The following is a 26,085-nucleotide window of genomic DNA, read 5'->3' on the forward strand; positions in this document are numbered from 1 at the left end:
ATATTTTTCAAGATCTTATTGAGAATGGAAAACTTAAAATAGATGGATTAAATACCAATGCTGATCACACAATGTTCAAATAGACTTTTCCCAAGTATGAGAAAGGAGAAGCTTACCAACTTCAGAATGGCAAGGCTGTAATCCATTACACTTATGCAAATGCAAAAAATGTTGTCAATATGTTTGAGGTTGTAGAAGAAAGTGTCAACATGATGGAAGATAAAGATCCCAATGGTTATGATTTAAATTATAGCTCTCCTATCCTTGGTGAAAAACCTATTTGGTGTTAAGGGTTGCTCACTCTAGAGAGTCATCTCAAGGTCCCCTTGTCATTAGAGGATCCAATTTAAACTAGTAAAGTAAACCTAAGCAAGTGTCTTCCCAAAGTCTCAATGTTGTTATGCAAAGTCAAGGTCCCCTTTTCATCAAAGGACCTAGTTCAAATAAATCAAGTAAACCAAAACAAGTGCAATCCAAGTATGTTCTTGCAAAACTAGTGGTTAATCCTAGGTCAAATTATAATCTTGTTGATCAATTGCAAAAAATCCTCTCTCAAATTTTGATCTTTGAGCTTTTAGAGTTGTTTCTGAAATACAAACAAGTCCTTGAGGATGCTTTGTGCATGGTGAATGTCCCCAAAACTTTAGATTTTGATCGATTCCAAAACATGGTTAATCATGTTAATAGCCCTCGTTACCTTTCCTTTTTGGAGAAGATGATAAATCTTTGAGTCATCTGCACAATCTTGCCCTTCATATTGAGGTCATGATCCATAGAATTTGTATTAGGTGTGTGTTGATAGATGGGGTTGTTGGGATTAATATTTTTTCTTTGAGTCTTTTAATGACATTAGGTTATTCTGAAAAAGTTAATGATACCAAAAGGAAGATTACTATCAAAGCCTATGATGAGGTAGAGAGAAGTTCAAAGGGGTTGGTGTTGGAAATATAGATGGAGTAACTGAGAGTGGGGGGTGAATTAGTTACCACAAAAAAAAATCCATAGATCCCTTAGATGTCTTATAAAACTAGTTACTACTATCACTCGGTAGCTATATAGAAAAATGTTGTAACTCGATAGATGTAATGTATGTTAACTTATTACTGATCTTTAAGCATTCACAGAGATTTAACATGCATGCATAAAAGAAATAAAATGAACATAAGAGACACCAGATTTAACATGGAAACTCAATATGGAAAAAACCACCAAGTAACTAGCTACTGATTTTCACTCTTCTAAAGTGAGCCTTGTTAGGCGCCAACCCTGTTAAAGGTTACAAAACACACTATTAGGTGTGACCTTTTTAGAAGATTTAATCACCCTACTAGGAGTGGCCTTGTTAGAGGACTTTAGAACAATTCAATAGAACTATCACCTTGTTAGAGGATTTACAAAATGGTTGTTAGACCAACTCTATTAAGAGATTTAGAAATCACTGCTAAAATGTTGAGAAAGTAAAAATGAAGTGACCTAAATGAGATGTAATTAAATTGTTGATACAGATCTTTGTTCTACTTCACTAGATCCTCTCTAATTGAATTAGTCTTTGTTGCTCCTCAAGGATATCTGATCCTTCTTCAAAATTTTCTCACACTTTCCTCTTCACGCAATCAATACACTTGCATGCTTGCTCATTACAATTTAGAATTCACAACTTGACCTTTTATTTATACCTTTAAAATTATCCAATTGGCTCATTTACAAATTACAATTATCAATAATCATTACATTAGTCATCTATAATCATTACATAAAAAATTAAGCTTTATTTCTGAAAACAATGAAATCCTTCATTGGCCAACCCTGCTCGATAGACACTATTTCCGAAATGATTTCCAGTGTTAACCAATTGAAGCTCGATGAACACTACAAACTCTAAAAAATCCTTTGGAGACCAAGTGAACTCATTAAATACTGACTTTCCTTTGATAACCTTGTGAACTCACTTACCACTAACTCCTACCAATAAATCCTTCAATGCCTGAGTGAGCTCGGTAGAAACTATTTCCATAGAGTAATTTCTAGGAATGCTTAGTAGACTCTAGAATTTGCTTTGCTGACCAACTCAACTTGGTAGACTCTATCTAATAACTGATATGACATTTGTGTAACATCAAAGATAACACATAATTGGACAATTATATCAAAAATCTCCCTCTTTGGCATTGATGGCAACACAACATGTCATAGTAGATGAAATTTGAAAACAAGTCTTTTTTTTGACAGAATATTTCTCCCTCTTAGATTTTATGCCACAAACTTCTCTAATGTAGTAATCACCCTCTATGAAAGAATTACATAGCTTCTTTTCAAACATCAAACTCTCCACAAATAAATTCAATTTTTAAAAAGATATGATGGTAAACTCTCCCTCTTTGACAACACATGCCAAACACAACACATACCAAATGAGTAACAATGTACCTTGAGTACTGATTCATATGCAATGTTTCCATGACTATGCTACATCAACTAATAGATATTTGACTTGGTTCCTATTGATGCATCACTAAACCTTAATTTTAGTGAGCTTTAGATAGGGGAATGACCCCTAACTTACTAGTTAGATACAAGAATGCATCCTTAGGTAATGGCTTGATGAATATGTTAGCAATTTGTTCCTTTATATGGACAAATTCCAATATGATCTCATTATCTTGCACCAATTCTTTGACAAAGTGATACTTTATTGCAATGTGCTTGGTTTTGGAATGCATTACAAGATTCTTTGATATGTTGATTGCACTTGTATTATAACAAAAAATAACAACTAGTTCTTTGATCTCAACCTTCATGCCTTCCAATAACTGCTTAAACCAAACAATATTAGAACAATTTACTATTGTTGCAACATACTCTACTTTTGTTGTAGATTGGGATGTACAATTTTGATTTTTACTTGTCTAAGAAACTAACCTCTTTCCAAGAAAGAATGCTCTACCACTTGTACTCTTTTTGTCATCAATGTTTCCTACCCAATCAACATTAGTAAACACTTTCAAGTCCAAATTTCCTCCAAATTTGTACCACAATCCATAATCTTCAATTTATTTCAAGCATTTAAAGATCCTTTTGATTGCCATCATGTGATTTTCTTTGGCTTTTGCTGAAAATCTTGCTACAATATCAACTGTAAGAGAAATATCAAGCCTTGCATAAACTACATACTACAATTTTTGAATCATTGATCTATATAAGGTCTGATCTACCTCTTTTGATTCATCATCCTTGGTAAGCTTTAGTCCAGTACACATGGGAGTCCCAACTAGTTTACAATCTTCCATACCAAACTTTTTGAGTATCTCCTTGATGTATTTAGACTGAGTGATGTAGATACCATTCTTGCTCTGCTGAATTTGAAGACCAACAAAGAATCTAATCTCACCAAACATTGACGTCTCAAATTCCTTGTTCATTTGCTCTAAAAATTCTTTGCATAGATCATCATTCCCTATAAACAAAGTATCATCCACAAATATTTTTGCTAAAATAATCTTGTTATCTGGTTCTTCCTTGATATACAAGCTCGTATTATCATTAGTTCTCTAAAAACCAATCTGAATAAGATAGTTATGTAATCTTTCATACCATGCTCTAGGGGCTTGTTTTAGACCATACAATGCTTTGTGTAATTTGCAAACCATGTCCTTCTTGTCTAGATCAACAAAATCTTTAGGTTGCTCAATGTAGACTTCTTCATCTAGAATACCATTAAGAAAAGTTGATTTGACATCCATCTGATATATCTTAAATCCTTTGTATGCAGCATATGCAAGTAAGGTCTTAACACCTTCTAGTCTTGCAACAAGAGCAAAGGTCTCTCCATAATCAATTCCTTCTTCTTGAGAGTAGCTTTTACATACCAATCTAGCTTTGTTTCTTGATACCTTACCATCCTCATTCAACTTATTTATGAATACCTACTTAATTCCAATCACATTTTTATCTTTAGGCCTAGGTACAAGAGTCCATGTCTTGTTCTTCTCTATTTTCCCTATCTCTTCATTCATAGCCTCAATTCAAATTTCATTTTCTAATGCATCTTTGACATTTCTAGGTTCAAAATCAGCAAGTAAACAAGTACCTTTTAGCTTACTTCTTATCATAGTACCTTCAGATTTGTCTCTAATAATCTGATCTAGTGCATGATGTCTCCTAACATACTTGGCCAATACGGGTTCCTTGTCTTTTGAATAGGTTCTACTGTCTTCATTTTGAATTTCAATTTCTAGCTCTGGTTGATATGATTGCTACTGAGGTCCTTCAAACTCGATAGGCATTGGCTCGATAGCATCTAAATATGACTTAGGTTCCTACAACTCAGTTTGAACTTCTTGCAACTCCATGGCTGAAGACTCGAGAGAAGTTTCCTAATTGACAGATGTATCTGGCACTGTATTAGGTTCAATAAAAATAATTCTCCTATAATCTTTTGGTTCCTTTTTGCTTTCTTCTTTAGTCATTTTTTTCAACTCATCAACTTTCACATGTTCACTTTCTATGACTTTGTGAGTAGATAAATTGAAACATCTATATGCCTTACTCTTGCAAGAATATCCCACAAATATACCTTCATCACCCTTCACATCAAATTTTCCTTTTCTAGATTCTTTTAAAATATAATATTTTCTTCCAAATACTTTAAATAACTTACATTGGGTTTATAGCCATACCATAACTCATAGGGAGTTTTGAATGAGTCCTTCTTCAACTATACTCAGTTCAAGGTATGAACTATAGTGCTGATAGCTTCTTTCCAGTATTTGATAGCAATTTTCTTTTCAATCATTAGAGTTCTTGCAATTTCCACAGTAGATCTATTCCTTCTTTTAGCTATTCCATTTTTCTTGGGAGTTTCAGGAGCTGATACCTATCTTTTAATTCCTCTTTCAATGCAAAATTTGTTGAATTTATGGGAGATGAATTCACCACCTCTGTCTAACTTCAAACATTTTAGTCTTTTCCCTATTTCCTTTTCTACTCTGGCTAAATACCATTTGAACTTCTCAAATGCTTTTGATTTCTCTCTTAGATACATGATAGTCATCATTCTCGAGTAATCATCAATAAAAAGAATGAACTTTTCTATAGTATATCTCTTAATTCCAATAGGTCTACACAAATCAATATGCACAATTTCCAAAATTTCTTCAAACTGATAGTTCTTACTTTTAAAGCTAGTCTTTCCCATCTTACCAATCTGACAATTCTTGCATAGACCAACCTTAGGTTTCTTTATACTAGGAATGCCTCTTACTTTCCTAAATTTTCTTATTTTCACCAGCTTATCAAAATTTACATGACATAACCTTCTATGCCATAGCCAAATTTCTTCAACTTGAATAATAAAACATGAGCATTCACCAAGTTCAAGATAGAACAAGTTACCTTTTGTTTGTATGCCTAATCCAATCAGCTTTCCTTTGTCATCCAACAGTCTTGCTTTTTCATGCATGAATTCTACCTTGAATCCAATATTTATTAGTTGTGCCACACTCAAAAAATTATGTTCTAGTCCTTTAACCAAATAGGAATTATCACATAAAAGCTCTTTGTTTAGTGAGATTCTTCCTCTTCCTTTTATGCAACAAGGTTCATTATTACAAAACCTCACACTACCACCATCATAGTCTTCAAATTGTTCAAAGTTTGTTTTGTCACCGGTCATATGATGAGAACAACCACTATCTATGATCCATGTATCATTTTTTCTTACATGAGAGATAAGTGCCAACTTATCTTCCTCATCATTATCAGATTCATCTTTCATAGCAATGTAAACAATTTCATCTTCACTATTATCAGAATCCTTAGCCATGAAACATGTTTTCTTGCCTTTGTCCTTGAATGATTTGAAGTCTTTCTTGCCACTACACTTGTGACCTTTCTTCTCATCCTTGTTTTTCTTGTTTGGGCACCTTGCGACACTATGACCAATTTCCTCACATGAAAAGTAGATCAGAGGAACCTTACCTTTGTATTTTCCTTTGCCTCTAGAATATTTCCTTGCAAGTAGAGCTTCAACCACCTTAAGATCATTGTCAGAACTTTTTTTTGATTCTTCCTCACTTTCTAACTAAGAATCCTTTATCTTTTTGCCCTTTTCTTTGAGTGAAAGCTTGACTTCAAATACTAATTCAATGTTCTTGGAATGGAACATAGTTCTCATAGTTATATAGCTCAAATGTAGTCAATCTTCCTACTATGGCCTCTAAATTTATCTTATGATGTGCTTCACATCTTCTTTCTTGAATTTTGGAAACTCTAATTGCATAAATGGGAAGCAATGTTCTAAGAACTTTACTTACAATTGTTTCCTCTTTGATATCTCCTCTAGAAGCCTTGATTGCACTGATGCTTGCTTTGACCCTTTCAACATATTTAGCAATTTTCTCATCCTTTCTCATCCTATCCTAATCAAATTTTCCTCTTATACTTTCTACTTTGGCTCTTCTCACATTGTCATCCCCTCCATAGATATCTTTCAGTTGGTTCCACATAGCAAAGGTAGTTTTGTAGTCATTGATATCATCAAATTCTTCATAGCTTAGAGCTGATGCAATGTCTATCATCATGGTGTTATGAGTCTTCTTCTCAGCAATGTCATTGATAGATAATGTACCAGAAGGGGTTACATATTCTTCATCAGGATATTTCATTCATGTATCTCCAATTGAAGCCAGATAGAGTAAACTAGTTACTATTGTCACTCGGTAGCCATATAGAAAAATTATGTAACTTGGTAGATGTACTATATATTAACTTATTACTGATCTTTAAGCATTCATAGAGATTTAACATGCATGCATAAAAGAAATAACATGAACACAAGAGACACTAGATTTAACGTGGAAACTCAATATGGAAAAAACCACCAAGTAACTAGCTACTAATTTTTACTCTTTTGAAGTGAGCCTTGTTAGGAGCCAACCCTATTAAAAGTTACAAAACACATTATTAGGTGTGACCTTGTTAAAGGATTTAATCACCTTGCTAGGAGTGGCCTTGCTAGAGGACTTTAGAACAATTCAATAGAATTGAATCCTTGTTAGAGGATTTACAAAATGGTTGTTAGACCAACTCTATTAAGAGATTTAGAAATCACTACTACAATGGTGAGAAAGTAACAATGAAGTGACCTGAATGAGATGCATTTGAATTGTTGATACAGATTTTTGTTTTGCTTAACTAGATCCTCTCTAATCGAATAAATATTTCCTACTCCTCAAGGATATCCGATCCTTCTTTAAAATTTTCTCACACTTTCCTCTTTTGTATGCTCACTTATTACAATTTAGAATTCACAACTTGACCTTTTATTTATACCTTACACATTATCTAGTTGGCTCATTTACAAGTTACAATTATCAATAATAATTACATCAGTTAGCTACAATCATTACATAAAACAATTAAGTTTTATTTCCCAAAACAATGAAATCCTTCATTAGCTGACCCTACTCAGTAGACACTATTCCAAAAATGATTTCCAATGTTAACCAACTAAAGCTCAGTGAACAATGCAAACTCTGCAAAATTGTTTGGAGATTGAGTGAACTCGGTAAAGACTAACTTTCCTTTGATAACCTTATGAACTCAGTTACCATTGACTTCTACCACAAAATCCTTCGACGCCTAAGTGAGCTCGGTAGAAGCTATTTCCACAGAGTAATTTCTAGGAATGCTCGGTAGACTCTGGAATTTGCTTTGTAACCAACTAAGCTTAGTAGACTCTATCTGATAACTAATATGACATTTGTGTAACATCAAAGGCAACAAATAATTGGACAATTGTATCAACAGTTGGTCATCCTTCCCATTAGGATTGGTCTAGTTGAAAAAGATATGTATTCCAAATAATTGATGTTGGACCCCTTGCATATAATATTTTACTTGGTAGATCATGGATTCATGATATGCAAGTAATTTCATTTTCCTATCATTAGTGTGTTAAGTTCCCTTACAATAGAATAGAGATTTGTATACTTGGGGATAATACTTTGTCTATTAACTCAATTTCAGAAAGTACTCATGTTCCCCTTAATAGAGAAGCAAATGATCTTGATGCAACTTTAGTTGAATGTAAAGACAAGTTCAAATCCATAGACCTTGGCATGGGGAGATATCAACTCAACTTTCTCACAGCCTTACCAGTTTCACCTTAGGTCTTTTGGTAAACCTTCACAAGAGATGAAACCTTTCTCTTCACCTATGATATTATTTAACACATTTGTATAATTTTCAATGCCTATTCAAGATGAGAAAGAAGACGTGGTTGTTAGAGATTGGATTTATAGAGAAGAGAAGTATATGAACAATGAGAACTTAATTCCCTCTCCTAAAGCTTATGGAAAATGGTATACGTTTTTCAAGAAGATGGGCTATCATGGACATGGCCCTCTTAGTGATAGATTGGATGCTAGAGTTGAACCCTTGATCATGGTCTTTTTGGATGCAAGTCTAAGAAGCCACTTGGCCTAGGATATGTGAATCACAATAAGAATGTTTCTCCTATCCTTGATAAGTTAGATAGTGAAGAAGAACAAGAATACATACCTAATTTTGAAAATCAGCAAGATATGTGTGAAAATTGGGTCCCTTCTACTAATCTTCTTTGGGGAGATTCAAATAGTCTAGTATCTCATGAGACAAATGCAAATTTAGAACAAGAGAGTGCCACCCTTGATGATATTGAGGCTTCCACATCCAAGCATCCCAAGCCTTCATGGTGTAAGCATCCTAGTCGAGATTTAGAAATAGATTCCAATGAGCATGAATGGGACTCCCTCTCAAAGCCTTCTACAAATAATATGGATATTGATGTTGTTCATACATATAGTTCTAATCCCAAGTTAATCAATGATTCACGTATAGGATTAGATTATTTGAACTCACATGTTACCTTAGTGGATGATTCTTCTCTTGTTAGGAGGAATCTCGATTTGGGTAGTTTAGGAAGTTTCTTGATGGACTCTGACTCTTTGGTCACCATAGATATCATTCATATTCATAACCTTGAACTAGTCATTGATTTACGTGTGTTCATCCTGATTTGATTGATTGGTCCCAATGCAATCATGAACATGAGCTTTTAATGTTTCAAAATGATTATGAGATAGCCTACTATTTGAATGTCATTGAACTCATAGTCTCTTCCACTAGGGAACTGACTACTAACATGACAGAGCTAGACATCAAGTACCTTAGTCAAAAAATAAAAAGAATAGAAGTTATGATTATGAAAACCACTATGTGGAAGTGTTAGAACCAAAAAAGTAAAAAGAAAGGATATATCTGAGGGTGAAAACCTCTTTGAGGAACCTAAGGATAAGGTACTGGATTGTCTCCCTAGTTATTTTCAAGATAGATCTTTAGTGCTTATTGAACCAACACAAGTAGTCAATATGGATATGGATGAAGCTCCACAAATGGTATATTTGGCCCATTCTTTATCATCACAAGAAAAAGAAGCCTACACTAAGTTCTTATGAGAAAAGAAGATCAATTTTTCATGGGCTTATTCAGATATGCTAGGGTTGGACACTAATCTTATTATGCATCACTTATCCATAGCTCTAGGTGTTAATCCAATTAAGCAAAAATTAAGAAAGATTCATCCTCACATAGCTCTCATGGTCAAGGAAAAATTAGAGAAACTCCTTGGTGCAAAATTCATAAGAGCTATTGACTATGTTGAATGGATATCAAACATCATACTAGTTTCAAAACATGACAAAACTATTTGAGTTTGCAAAAATTTTAGAGATGTTAATAGAGCATGCCTAAAGGATGATTTTCCTCTTCTTAATATAGACATGATAGTGGATATGACTACAGGTTATGAGATTTATTCCTTAATGGATGGTTTTTCTAGATATAATCAAATTAAGATAGCTCCTAAAGATCAAGAAAAGACTACATTCACTTGTGCATGGGGTACCTATTGTTGGGACATTATGACTTATGGATCAAAAAATGTAGGAGCCAACTATCAATGAGCTATGACAGCTATTTTTCATGATATGATGCATAAAAACATGGAAGACTATGTGGATAACACCTTGGCTAAGTCTAAGAAAAGAGATACACACTTAAATGATTTAGAAGTCATTCTAGATTGAATGGAATAATTTCAACTAAGGTTAAATCCTAAAAAGTGTGCAATTGGAGTCACCTCTAGAAAATTACTAGGATTCATTATTTTAGAAAAAGGAATAGATATGGAACCTAAAAAAGTTCAAGCAATCATGGATATTCCACCTCCTAAAAACATTAGTCAAATGAGGAGTCTTCAAGGGCGTCTTCAATCTATAAGGAGGTTCATTTCATAGTTGGTAGATAGAGCTCACCCTTTCAACAATAACTTACATAAAGGAGTCAAATGTGTATGGAATGAAGAGCATCAAAAGAGCATAGATCAAATCAAGAAATACTTGGAAAATCCTCCTATTTTAATGCCTCCTATCCCAAGGAAACCACTTATTCTATACATTTCAAAAATAGAGTCTTCCTTGGGGGTATTATTAGCTCAACTAGATGAACATGAGAGAGAAAGATCAATATACTACATTATTCATACTCTATACTACATTAGTCATACTCTTGTTTCATATGAGAGTAATTACACCAATATTGAGAAAGCTTTCCTTGTTGATTAGTTTACTTCCCAAATTTTGTGACATTATATGCTTGTGCACACTATACATCTCATAGAAAAAATTGATCCACTCAAGTATTTACTAGGTAAGGTTTTCCTCATGAGTAGACATAGATAATGATCATTTTAGAGTTTGACATAGAGTATGTTGAGTGTAAAGTGATCAAAGGGAAAGCCATGTTAGATTAGTTGGTTGATTTCCCAATACAAGAAGATGCACCTATTAAAGTTAATTTCCTAGATGAGCACCACATGTATATGACTAAAAGAACATGGAAGATGTTCTTTGATGGATCCTTTATGCAAAATGGTTCCAGAGCTAATGTGTTGTTTGTTTCACCTCATGGGTACATGATTCATAAATCTTACAAGTTGTTATTTTCATGTACAAATAACATTGATGAGTATGAAGCTTTAACAAATGGACTTAAGATGGCTATAGAATGGAGAATTATAGAGTTACACATCTATGGCGATTCATAGCCGATAATTAGCCAAGTCAATGGTGATAATTTAACAAAAAATGAGAAATTTGTACCTGACAAGAAAGTGGTTAATTCCTTGAGATGCTACTTCACATTTGTCTCATTTCAAAAAATCCCTAGAGCAAAAAAAAAAAAGCATCTGATGCTATGGCTATACTTGCTTCACTTCTTCAATTAGAGCAACATGAATCAAGATTTGAATTCCTAGTGGAAGAGCTACATCACCCTATCTATTATTCCCAAGAAAGTCATGTTATTTTTACCCTTTGTTGGTCATGAGTCATCTTGTTATGGTGCCATTTATTCATACCTTCATGATGGCATTATACTTGAAACCTTTAACCAATCTAAACATAGAAACCTTATTTGAAATGCTTCTTGTCATTCCCTTATCTCTAGAGATTTGTATACGAGGGGTCTAGATGGAACACTTCTTAGATGCTTAGAAAAGGAAGAATCCAATCAAGCATTAGTTGACATCCATGAGGGCATCTGTGGAGGACATTCCAATGGTTTTTCCATGGCTCAAAGGTTTCTTAGGGTGGGGTACTATTGGCCCATGATGTATTTTGATGCAGTAGCTTTTGCAAAGTCATGTGAAAAGTGTCAAAAATATGGTAACCTGATGTAACGCCCCGCCAAGGGATCCAAAAGAATTAACCTAAAGTTTCACTAAGTTTGCTAAACATTTTTTTTTTTTTAAAAGTAAGAAAGTATGACATACACATCAAACACATAGTAGTGGAAGCAATAACATGTAATCATCGACAAACATACATTGCAAGTTACATTTCTTAAAGATCCCAAGACGTTGAGTCACGTTTAAATTTAATTAATTCTAAGTCTAACAACTATCACATACATATGAAAGAATAATCAGAAAGTCCCATGTCCATAATATACATTTTTTCCGAATGGCTCTCGGCAAATTAATTCGGAATGCTCAATCATCCACTGTACAAGTCACAGGGTATGAAAGGCTTAAAAGAATATACATATGTAAAGATCAAGATACAACATCCTTAAATCCATGATACAAAGTACAATAAAAATATATGAAACTATTCACCATACATGATACCTCCATACATCCATAATGATAAAACATCTATCATAAAATCTAACCATCCATCATAATAATCCAAGAACATAGTGAAGGTAAATGCCAATCACGAAAACTCCAGCCACAGTGACCACGGAACGGATCTCAATGGTAAGAGTAAAAGCACTACCACCCGATCACGTGGAACCTAAATGGTCCACTCCCACTGCGCTGAGGAGATAGTCTCAAGTCCCAAATAGGATAACAAAACCTATAATCAAAATTACTCTCTAAGTCTAGGAAATCCTATAAGTATGCTAACTCAAGGGTTCCTAAAAAGATCAAAATCTAAATCCCAGAGGTGCCACAAGACACGTAGGAAACCTAATATGCAAGCGGGAAAGTGTCATCGCAAAAGTCACATAGAAGTTACCCGAGCAATCCCTTAGGAATCCTGGGTCCCTACTGATCCTACGGCCACTAGTATCCTCTCGTACTGACGAGGCATACTATGGAATGCAAGGTCGTAACCAAGTGTTCTCTCTACCCCATCCTAGTCTGTACTAGCACTCATGGCATGGGAGAGAACATACAATTATCTTGTTAGGTTCATTTTCTCTCATTTAGTGTAAATGTTTTCACTTATTAAAAATGACTTACAATGGGTTTCTCAAGGCAGCCTCTTAGGGCTCCGACCCCCATTGCAAGCCACTTCCCAACACTACACATAGATAACCTACCCTAGGCTCATGAAATCACAAATCAAGAATCATAATAAAATCACCTTAGTCCTTTACAAGCAACTGAAAAACATCATAAAAGATAAGCCACAAAATTACATCATTTCTTCATGAGCAACAGATAATATCAAATAATAATCATATGATCATGACAGTTCTCTATCAACAACTGAAGACATCAATGATAAATCACAAAATCCAATGGTTCTCCAATGAGCAACCAGAAAGTATCCCAATAGTAAATTACAATACTAATCGAAGACTCCAAATGGTCAAGTCAACACATGACATCATCAAGAACATAACAAACACTTCAGTCCTCTCAAGCGACCGAAAAGCAATCCAAGTATAACTGATCGAGACTCAAAAATGGTTATCAAATATAACTGATCGAGACTCGAAAATGGTTAAGTCAGGTATCTCAAATACATACATCTTAGCTTCACACAAGGAAACTAGAAAGCAATAACAAACAGTAAATACAATCATGTCATAGAGCAGTTCATCACATTACCATGGTCGGGTTAAGAAAAATCGAGACCAAATCATCATGACATCACATTCAAAACCCCGAGCCTCTGGTAAACATCCTAAACTGGTCAAGCTAAAACAACCCCCAACACCCCCAAACACAAATAGCATAAACAAAACAATGCAGTTTCATAGTTTTGGTTTGATTCCAAAATACACAATAGGGTTAAAAGTAAAGTTTTAGTTTGCATTTCAATATGCATTTCAAGTGTATACAATTCTCAATATTACCCTTATAATACACCTGTATATTTGTTTGAATGAAAATTAAGATTTTATCCCCATAATACTTGAAATCAATTCTTCTAAAATTACTAAGGGTAAAACTATATTAATATTCCAATGATTATCAATCAATTAGTAATTAATAAAATTAACACTAATTTCATTAATTATATTTAACTGCATTATTATTTAAGTTGTTTAATTAATAATAAAATTTATAAATAGCATTATATAATAAGAAGTAATATTTAAATCTTATTAATACATATTATTAATAAAATACCATAATTATCAAAATATTACAAATTTATGATTAAAAATTGTTAATAACTATTAATTAAACTTTATAATAACTAAATTAATAATCAACTAAAAATTATCATTATTAATAATTAATATTAATAAAATTTATAATATAAAAAATGTAACACATTTTTTTTTTATAAAAAAAGGAAACAATATGCAATTTATATGGTATCGTTGTGTTTTAATAAAAACAGCGTCAACCCTTTTAAAAGGGAGGCCTGCGCTTTATTAAATGCAGCGCACGGCTGCTGTCTTAATTAGCATGTCGTGCGACCTCCTTAAAAAGGAAAGCCAACAATAATGCTGCCTACGAATTACAGGTACGTTGGGTTAGTTTATTTATTTATTTTTAATTTTATTTTCAATTTAAATAAAACTTCCCCCCCATAAATATACCATTTATTGTTAGATTCATTTAAAGTTTAACATAAATTATATATATTCACTTTATGTATTTTAATTTTAATTTATTAAAATTTAATAAGATTAATTCAAACGTTATAAAATTTAAATTTATATTAATTCAAACATTATTCTTTTATATATATATATATATATATATATATATATATATATATATATATATATATATATATATATATATATATATATATATATATATATATATATATATATATATATATATATATATAATTTTCTTTTTCTTTTTTGAAATTATTCTCATCAGTACTCTGATAGAGAAGATATTTTTAACCATCTAAATTTTCAATCTAAAATTTTCATTTAATTTAAAATTCAACCCTTCCTTGATTAAATCCTTGATTTCTTTAATCTAGTGAATGAGGATTCATGGTCACTTTTCTAATATCTACGTATGCTAAACATATTGACAAGCATTTAATAATTTACAATATTGAAATGCTTAAGCTTTCATCGCAAAGAATTTAGATGTACAATCCAAAGACACAAAGAAGACAAGAAAGGATAATTGTGTAATTAACCAGTGATCAAAACACAAGACCCTACCTGAGCCTGATGCTAATATGTAATCCCCAAAAAAACTGTGAGAGAACTTGCTCCTCTTCAATAACTTTCTTCTGAAAATCTTTCCTAGAATTCTCCTTCTGAAATTCGCTTCCAAAAGTTGTCTCCAAAATTCACGATCCAAATTCGTGTCCAATATCTGTTGTCCCTCTAAAATGAACCCCCAAGTTGTGATAAGCAATTTCTCCTCAATTCGGGGCACTAATTGTGCGTTTACCCGAGAAGACTCTTTGCACAATTCAGTTAACTCCAAAATTAACTTTTATTATCTTTTCTTATTCTTTTGCATTCAACTTTCATGCACATTAAGTTGAATTATTAAATAACTTTATTTAAAATTTCACTTGACTTCAATTCTTAATTAATTTATTACTTTAAATCTTATGTTCACTTTTAAGAAATTAAAATAACATTATTAATTTTTATAATTTAATCTTTTAATTTAATTTTCATATTTAAACTCATGCTTAGATCATGCGATCTAGAATTCTTAATAATTTTATATCTTTCAACTTTTAATTTATTTTAGAAACTTAATTGATAACATATTTAATTAATTTAAATAACAATAATATTTAGCATTTATTTAAAAATGAACTCCAAATATATTACTAATTAATTAAATAAAAGAATTAAAGTTGGAGATTAAAGTTCAAGATATATTTAGAACAGATAAGTGAAAACATTTACACTAAATGAGAGAAAATGAACCTAACAAGATAATTGTATGTTCTCTCCCATGCCATGAGTGCTAGTACAGACTAGGATGGGGTAGAGAGAATGCTTGGTTACGACCTTGCATTCCATAGTATGCCTCGTCAGTATGAGAGGATACTAGTGGCTGCAGGATCAGTAGGGACCCGGGATTCCTAAGGGATTGCTCGGGTAACTTCTACGTGACTTTTGCGATGACACTTTCCCGCTTGCATATTAGGTTTCCTACGTGTCTTGTGGTACCTCTAGGATTTAGATGTCGATCTTTTTAGGAACCCTTGAGTTAGCATACTTATAGGATTTCCTGGACTTAGAGAGTAATTTTGATTATAGGTTTTGTTATCCTATTTGGGACTTGAGACTATCTCCTCAGCGCGGTGGGAGTGGACCATTTAGGTTCCACGCAGTCAGGTGGTAGTGCTTTTACTCTTACCATTGAGATCCGTTCCGTGGTCACCGTGGCTGGATTTTTTGTGATTGGCATTTACCTTCACTATGTTCTTGGATTATTATGATGGATGGTTAGATTTTATGATAGATGTTTTATCATTATGGATGTATGGAGGTATCATGTATGGTGAATAGTTTCATATATTTTTACTGTACTTTGTATCATGGATTTAAGGATGTTGTATCTTGATCTTTACATATGTATATTTTTTTAAGCCTTTCATACCCTGTGACTTGTACAGTGGATGATTGATCATTCCGAATTAATTTGCCGAGAGGCATTCGGAACAAATGTATATTATGGACATGGGACTTTCTGATTATTCTTTCATATGTATGTGATAGTTGTTAGACTTAGAATTAATTAAATTTAAACGTGACTCGACGTCTTGGGATCTTTAAGAAATGTAACTTGCAATGTATGTTTGTCGATGATTACATGTTATTGCTTCCGCTACTATGTGTTTGATGTGTATGTCATACTTTCTTACTTTAAAAAAAAAAAAAATGTTTAGCAAACTTAGTGAAACTTTAGGTTAATTCTTTTGGATCCCTTGGCGGGGCGTTACACCTGATACATGCTCCGGGCAGGGAACTCATTCCTTCTATCTCTCATTGACCATTTCAGCATTGGGCCTTTGATCTTTTTGGGTAGATTCATCCAAACTCATCATGTGGACACAAGTTTATTATCATTGTTATTGATTACTTCACTAAGTGGGTAGAATATTTATTCTAAATCATATTACCTATAGATATGGATTTCCTTCGAAGATTATCACTAACAATGGAGGCCAATTTAAAAATAAGGACCTTAAACAACTTTGTAAGAAATTCAAGAAAAAACAACATTGGTCCTCCATTTAATTCTAGCAAGGAAATGGTCAATCAAAAGCATCAAATAAAACCATTCTTGAAATCTTACATAGAACAATTCATAAGAATGGCAGAGATTGGAACTTATAGATAAATTTAGCTTTATGGGCCTATAGAATGAGTATTCATAATCCTAATAGGGCTAGTCCTTTTGCCTTTACATATGGTGTTGAAGTAGTGTTACCTTTAGACGTTGAGATTCCTTCATTCAGAATTTCTCTCAAAGTTCTAGTTACAGATGAAGACTACCGCACCATGAGACTTCAAGAGTTAGAACATCTAGATGATAAATGCCAAGCATCATTTAACCATATGAGGGTCTATCAAAAGTGCATGTCAAAATCATTCAACAAAAAGGTTCATCGTAGAGATTTCTAGGTGGGAGATCTTGTCCTATGTGAAAATCCTAAGAATCAACATAATAGAGAACAAAAGGGTAAATTTGAACCTAATTGGCTTGGACCTTACATTATTATAGCAAATTTTGGGTCTAGTTCCTATTTACTATCTATAGTAGAGGGAGAGCAACTCCTTGATCCTATCAATGTCTTGCACCTGAAGAAGTTCTATCAATGAGGCCTATTCTATCTGGGTGCATCTTTTTACATATTTATTGATCCTAAAAAATACAAAAAAAAGATATATTTCAAAAATCCAAAAAAATGATATACTATCAAAATTCTAAAAATTGGAAAATGTCCTGAAAAAATGATCATCTTAGTAATAAGTGCTTTGATGTACTCTAAAAAAAATTATATATTCCTTAAAAAAATCCAAGTGGTGAAAACCTAGAAATGGGCACTACTTGAGGCTTTTACACCCCTATTTCTTAGTGTGTGTCCTTGACACTTGGTCTTTCTCCATCATGCCTTATCCTTGTTTCCTTAGTATGGAATTGGTCTTTGTCTTTGTCTAGAGGGCATAATTGTGTTAGCTTTGGTCTGTTCTCTACATTAGTCTTTAGGACACCTTTCAAATGGTGTTTTTCAACACCACCCCAATTGTATTTTTCAATACAACCCCAGATATTGAGTTTTTTTCAACACTTATCAATTTGTTCTTACCTAGTTTTGTCATGTGATCTTACCTGCTTGCAAGCATTTGATCCTTATCCTCAGAACTTAGTATTAGTTAACACACTTAAATTTTTTAACACAAACACTTATTGCTTGAGCTATGTCATGATATTTTCTTTCTATCCTAAACTGTTATTGATTTTGGTTTATTATCCTTGTCTAATAAGTCTCTCAAAGATTTCATAGCTAGAGGACTTGGGGCATGGGACATGTTTTTATTTTTTTTCTACTTTTGGGTGTGGTCTTGAAACTCTAGAGTGTCTCTTGTTTTCCCCTTGAAACACTTAGGAGATTTGAGGAATCATCCTTGACTACTTTTGCACAAGCATTCTTATGGTCATCCTGGCATCTATGCCTTGATGCAAGCATGGTTTTGTTACATTAAATTGGGTAAGCTAACATCAAATTCATCTTGACCTTTATGTCTATGATGCTTACATTAGAACCTTCCACATTCCAATCCAATATAAATCACTTTAATATCTTCATAGTTGTGCTTCTGACTAGTGATGATTGTGTGATTTTATGATGTGTATTAATAATGGCCCAATGATGAAAATAAGTTCTTTTTACATTCTCTAATGAATGAATAACACAAAATCCTATGTTATAGTTGCTCTATTGTAAGTACACCTTTTCATTTTCATGTAGCTTGCATTATTAGACTTAATGTTAGTTTGCATTTTTGTGTTGCATTATGAGTTTGAGAGGGTTTTTCCCTTTATCTTTCTTGTGGACTTTTAATCAACTATGGTCATGTTTTGATCTTCCTTTCCTTATCTTCTTTTTTTATCTCAATCATAATTTCTATCTTAAATAGTTGATTGATTTTGGGCATTATATTTCTTGTACAAAAATTTCTTTACTTCTTTTTGTTTCTTTCCATATCTTCCAAATTTCTACCTTCCATACTTTTACCCCACTTCTCTTCTTCTAATTCACCTTTGGGGCATAATATTTCATGCCTAATGATCTACCTTGGTTTTTTTATTCTTATATCTTTCATCTTACATCAAGAACTTTATCTTTTGTTCGATTTTATCAAATTTATCAATTGATTATTTCTCCTCTATTTCATTTTGATTTTGATCATGAGGGGGTACTACCTATCAAATTAAATACTTGATTCATTTTTATCAATTTTATCCTTGAATTTTTTAAGTCAAAATTTATTTGTATTCTTTTCCTTGATGTGTTCCTAAATCAACCACATCTGGGCTATTTTCTAATCCCAAATCGATCTCACACTTCAATTTCTTTCTTTGACTACATGTGTTCCCAATCAATCACACATTAGTCAAAGAGGGGCAAATGTATGCACCCTAAAATGGTCACCTAGACTATGGGCCTCCATTCTTCAATTTATCAAATTTCATGAATCAATGGTTTGCAATATTTTATGAAATCAATTCAAAACAATTTCTTTGATTAAATTGTAATTAATTATGTTATTTCAACATTTCCTAAGGTTTGATCATTTTATCCTAAGTCTTATTTAATTAAAATAAAACCTCTCTTTTAATTAAATAATTAATCCATATTTAATTAATTAAGAAAAAAATCCCTCTTTTAATTTAATTAAATATTTCTTATTTAATTAAAAGAACTTACTCCCTTTTAATCAAATAAAATCCCACTTGAAAAGGGAAATAAATTAAAAATAAATAAATGAATCTTTTTTTTTCCTATACACTTAAATGGACAAACTAGGTCAAATTGAGGGCCTCCATTACAAACCCTTGCACTCCATGAATAGAGAGCTTTGAGTTGCTATTTGAGACCTTATTCTTGAGAAATCTTGGATATAATGACTCATAGAAGTGTGTCAACATTTTAGCACATAGATCCTACTAAGGAATCTCTTTAATCCTTTCTTGTAGCTGGGAAGTGGGAGAGAGAGAATTACTTCTACACTTTCTAGATCTATTTCTAGACCATTTCTTAATACAATGTGTCCGAGGAGCATTCCTTGATCAGTGGCAAACATACACTTTTTTAGGTTTAGAGACACACCATACTCTGTGCATCTGATGAATAACTACCTTAGATGATCAAAGTAATCTACTACATTTTTTGAAAAGATAGTTATATCATCAATATATACCAACACAAAATTTTCCAACATGCCCTTGAAGGACATCTCCATTTCCTTTTGAAAAGTAGCACCTACATTAGTTAGTCCAAATGGCATTTTATAGTAAGCATAAGTACACCATTTTGTAGTGAAGGTTGTCTTATATTAGTCTAACTTTTAGACTAACACCTAGTTATAGCCTTAAAAACCATCTAAAAAATAAATCCTCTCTAAAACACCAACCTTGGATGGAATTTGTTCCATTTAAGGAAGGGGATGGTGATCTTTAAGAGAAGCCTTATTAAGGTCCCTAAAATCTACACATAACCTAATTTCTCTATTCTTCTTTCTAATAGGAACAAGATTGGCTACCCAAGAAGACTACTTAATAGGTAAAATTATATTAGCTTCTATGATCTTAGAAGGTTATTTTCTCATTAATGGTTCAATCTTAGGGTTAACTGGCCTCTACTTCTCTCTAACAGGCTTTGCATCATGGTTTAAATCTATGGTATGTTGGAATAAGCTTGGGTCAAAACCCTTTAAGTATTCATATGTCCAAGCAATAACATCACTACATTCTTGACATAATTTAATGAAAAACTTTTGTTCAATCTTAGTACATACCTTTTCCAAGTTAAGAGTCTTTCCATCAGCAATGGTGATAGGCATGTAGTCATCCCTCTTTGCAGTCAAGTTTGAACCCTTGCTTCTTGCTTGATCATTAAAGTTTAATATAGCCTCTAAAGTGACTAGACCTTTAGGAAATTTTTTGGAATTAAAATTCATAATCTGATCCCCATACTTTTGTAACTTAGACTAATTCTTAGCAAAGAATTCTACTTCATTTTTCAAGAAATTAACAATTTGTAAATCTAAATCAAATACTTGCCAATTTGTGCAATTATCTAGGATAGTGGACCTTACAACAAGTATGATATGTCATTCCCTTGCATCAGCAACGTGCTTTGGTATGCCATGATGAGCAATAATTTTTGCAAGCCTATCAACATCATTTTTTTCTATTCCTAGGAACACTCTGAATATTGAATGCTTGGAATCCTTCAAGTAGATCCCAAACTCTATGCTTGTATGACTTGAAAAGGTTGTTCTTTGTGACATTCTAATTCCTAATTTGATTTACAACCAACTCATTATCCCTAAATGCTTTTAAGAGCTTTATGCCTTTTCTTTGTGCAAGTTGGAGACCTTGGATCAAGGCTTCATACTCAACCACATTATTAGTGCATTTGAATTAGATTCTATATGAAAAGTAATACTTCTCCAAAATAGGGGAAATGAGCATTCCACTAGCACCTAAACCATTTTTATTCCTTGATCCATCAAACAACATATCCAAAATCCATTTTTATCCTCTTTTTCTTTCATAATATTGGGAATAGGAGCACCTTCCTAAAATATACAATAAGTTACAAGGCCTATCTCTTCATCTTCTTGTATTGGGTTACGTTGAAAAGCATTACACCATTCATCTAAAAGATAGTCAATAACACCTATCAATAGTGTAGCATATTCATGGGTTATATATTCCTCATCCTCTTCTCCAATTGTGAAATTCATATTTATGGGGTTAGGAGTATAAGTTTCTATATGATTAAGGGATAATGACTCAAAATTTATGGAAGCCTTTATTCCATTTCTTGTCCTAAAGAACATGTAGGACCAGTTAGATGCAATATAACCACCAATTTGTATAGTAAAGTCCCTCGATAAGAAAATAGAAAAATGTAGAGGGAGCTCAACAACTAATATGACTTGTATGATAGTACAACCATAACATTCATGTAATGCCATCTTTAGCTCTTTAAACACTCCAACTATTGTAATAGAACTACCAGCCAAGTGAAGAACCCCTTTACCCATTAGTTCATACTAAATGCAAAGACCATAAACCACACACTTTGGCATAACTGAGTTTCTACCTCTAGAGTCTATCATGCAATTGTGAGTTAACTTATCTCCTATAATCAAAGAGAGATAAAAGGGAGAAGGATTATTCTTCTTAATTTTTTCTTCTTCCCTTATATGTTGTACAAATCTTTTTTCTTCTTCCATGTTGGTTGGTCCATCCTGCACCTTTACGGTCTTTAATTCTTTTGTAACAATTCTAATTGAGATGGAATTGCAAGAACATCCCACATAGGAACATTGATATTGGTCATCTTCATTTTATCTAAAATGTTAAGAGGAATGTATATTGACTTGGATGGAACCTTGGTGACTATAGGGTTTGATGTATGAATGGGAGAAGCATGTGGCTCTTTAGTCTTGTTGTTGCCCTAATTTTGCAATGGAGCATCAATGTTCTATTGTACATTTAAACTTGTGGCATGTGGAATAGTCTTTGAAGTTGTAGCTTGACCTAATTAAGAGGATAGAGCTTCCTCTATAGCTCTCCTTTTGCTTCTAGTGTTGTGAGCTATCCCATTATTACCACCATGATTTACATGGTAGTAATCTTCAGGCTAGTAATTCATGAAAGTGTAGTCCCTTTGTTATTAGGATTGAAAACTGATAGTAGGCTAATTAGCATCATTTTGATGCCCTATTGCTTTCTCTTGGGTAGTCAAGGCTTGAGGAGAGTCCACTCTATGGAAGATACATTTCTCATATGAAGAATTACAAACTAAACAATACTCTTGTTCTTGATCCAAGTTATTTTGAGAAACTATAGGCCTTATTGGATTTGCATTTGCATTTACAGGGGTGGGATTACCCATAAGTCTATTTTGGTTAAATGGGCCTTGACCATATTTTTGTTGCCTATTGGATGGAGGATTCTAATAGTTGGCCTGAAAAGGAATGCTACCCTAAGCTTCTTTCTCTTTAGAGTCACTAATTCATTGTTCATTTTTTGCATCACAACATTTTGATCCTACAATATTTTATCTATATCAAAGTTATGATCCTTTATTTTATCCATATTTTGCATCATAGCATGCACCATGATATTAATTTCATCTATCCCATTCAAAGATGTGGAAGTTGAAGGAGAAGCAACAACAGGTTGGCATGCAGTTGTAGTTGGGATGGGATTCATTGCAGGTTGGTGTATAGGCATGTTAGAAAACAGTGGCATTGGAGGCCTTAGAGCTAGCTTTCCTCCTTGAATTAAAGTGTTCTCTTCCTTTATAGAAATGTTATAAGCATCTGACAAGGTATCTCCTCTCATGGTTTATAGTGTGGTAGCAATGTCACTATTAAAATCTCTAAGGTAATGCAAGAAAGCATTAACAAAGTGGGCTTCACTACAATAGGGATCCTATCCCAAGTTTTTTGGAATTTATAATTGAAATCTATCATGAACACATGAGGTACCATTTTGATTATTGTTAGTTTTTCTAAGAGTGATAAGTGATCACTTTTATCTTTGAAATGTTTACATAATCTTTCTCCTAGATCATCCCAGTTGTTGATAGAATTATTTTGCAATCCTCTATACCATTGTAATGCTTTTCCCTTTAGAGATGAAGCTAAAAGTCTAAGAACAATATCATCTTCTATACTACCATGACATTATAGATATTTGAAATCTCCTAAATGTGTTATATTAGGGAGAGAAGTTTCACTAGTAAAATCTAGTAGGCTTTTAAAAGCAACAATTGGGATATCATGTCTCTGGGCTAAAATAAGAGGACTCCCACCATTAAAGGTGGAAAAAACCTAATTTCTAAGGAGGGCCATGTGGAATAGAGGTCTATTAAAATAGAAAGATCGTATCCTGGGCTATGACCTATTTATCAGAGGAGTAGAAAGAGATCTAATAGGTGTATGTGTTACTTTTGAACTCCTAAATGATGATACAGAGAGTTTTCTTCTCTTTCTTCTAGGGTTTGAAAATGAAAGTTTAGTATATTGAAAAGTACCTCTAGAATATGCCCTTGTGTGAGCCTTAGGCATGAATCATAGCATTTTTGGTCTAGAAACCAATTAGATGTAGAGATGGAGTTGCCAAGTGCTTGAATGTGAGCCTCTTAAGGCCTAGAATGCTTACAGAAGTGTTATCTCTTCAGCATAAGTTGAAGTTCTTTTCTTTGACACCAATGAACTAGTAGACTGAAGATATTATTCTATTATCTATCCCATCGGGCATGCCAAAAAAATTTGACATGTAAGTCTGCACCCTTGCTTAAGGTATGACCCTTAAGTGACCTTGTGTAACATGGAAACATTCTCCAAACTATGGGACTTGAACTGTGAGATTGAATCTCTGGAGTAGGTCAGTTTCCTTATAATCAAAATGGACCTTACTACTTCTTGAGAAGAAAAGGGAGAAAGAGATGCATGAAAATCAAACTACCTATCCTAACCTAGAGGGGGTTGATACACCAAATAGTATTTTGATCTACTTCTTTCAAATAACTGTACTAAAATCCAATAGTATTCACAAGATATACTACTATCTACATTCCTTGAATCTTAGTACCATAGGAAAGCCAAAAGTAACATAACCATGCAAGGAGTATAATAGATTCACTTAAAAAATTAGCTAATTGATATGAACATAATCACATGGTATTACAATTGCTAAAATACATCCAAGAAAATGAGGCATAACAGATTGCACAAACTTGACTAGTTGAGAATGCAAATGATAGAACTAATTTCTATTGAATAAGAGGTAAAACATTTACATAGAGTATCTACAAAAGACTAGAAAAGAGAGATCCTTTGAAAAAAAAACTTTCCTTTATAGGGTGCAGGCAAAACTGAGATACAACCTTGAGTTTAAACTCACACGGCCATGATATTGGATCATAGATGAGAGAAGTAACTAAGAATCAAAAGAAAGTTTGATCATGAAGTGCAACTTCCTATAAGAAATTATAGAAAGAGAAAGGGAAAGAGTGCACTCAGCTACAAGAGATCAAATCAAAGCAAAATCGATCATGATATTGTTAGAATATCTAGTCTGCTGATATAAATGAGAGGGGGAGTGAATTAGTTATCCAACTAATATCATATTTAAAAATCTTAAACAATATTAACCATATGAGTAATGTAAACTAAAACCACAAAAAGATACTCATACACAGTAACACCAGATATGTTAACTAGGGAAACCCTTGATCAAAGGGAAAACCCTAGAGAGGTTAGTACCCACAAGATGATGTACTAATATAAATATTCCTTGTTAGAGGATAGAGCCTGTTAGGAGTTTTTTGTAACATTTATTACATATGAGTCCCTGATAGGAGACTTTGAATCCCTATTAGGATTCCAACCCTGTTAGGAGTTGTGCCAACCCTTTTATGAGTTGTGGAAGATAGCTAGACCCACTGCCCAAATAGCTTCAAGGGAAAGACCAATGAATCCATTATCTAAATGGTATCTATATTATTCCTTGTATAATAATAGAACTAAAATATATTTCCTTCCTCGATCTTTTTCTAGTTAACTAGACCTTTGCTCCTTCAAATCTTGTAACTAGATCTTGAATCTTACATCCAATAATCCCTTGGATTGCTTATAGGCATTCAATAAGTACTTTACTTCTTTTCACACTTCACACTTCAATAATGATCACAATACTTGAACATGCTTGATCACTTATTTGCAATTAAGGAAAAAATATTTCCTTTATACCATATCTTCATAATAATTCCTTGATTCAGCCTTGAGGCTTTCCCAATTAATTAAAATAAGATAATTGATTAAATTACAATAATAATAGTATTTTTGGCTCATAGTCTATACAAAACTTCACATGTGTGATACTAAGGCTTACACACCTGCTGAGATCATCACCTGACTATCCTCTATCACTGCTTGATTGCACTTCTCTTTATTACATCTTAAATGTAAGATAGAAAACAATCATTAGGAACTACTTTCCCAATACTATATCTTTGAACTGCTCTTTATAAATTAGGTACAACT

The sequence above is a fragment of the Cupressus sempervirens genome, chromosome 1 (genome assembly GCF_028749045.1).
Source record: "Cupressus sempervirens isolate cs-2001-9-10 chromosome 1, ASM2874904v1, whole genome shotgun sequence".
Lineage (NCBI taxonomy): Eukaryota > Viridiplantae > Streptophyta > Pinopsida > Cupressales > Cupressaceae > Cupressus > Cupressus sempervirens.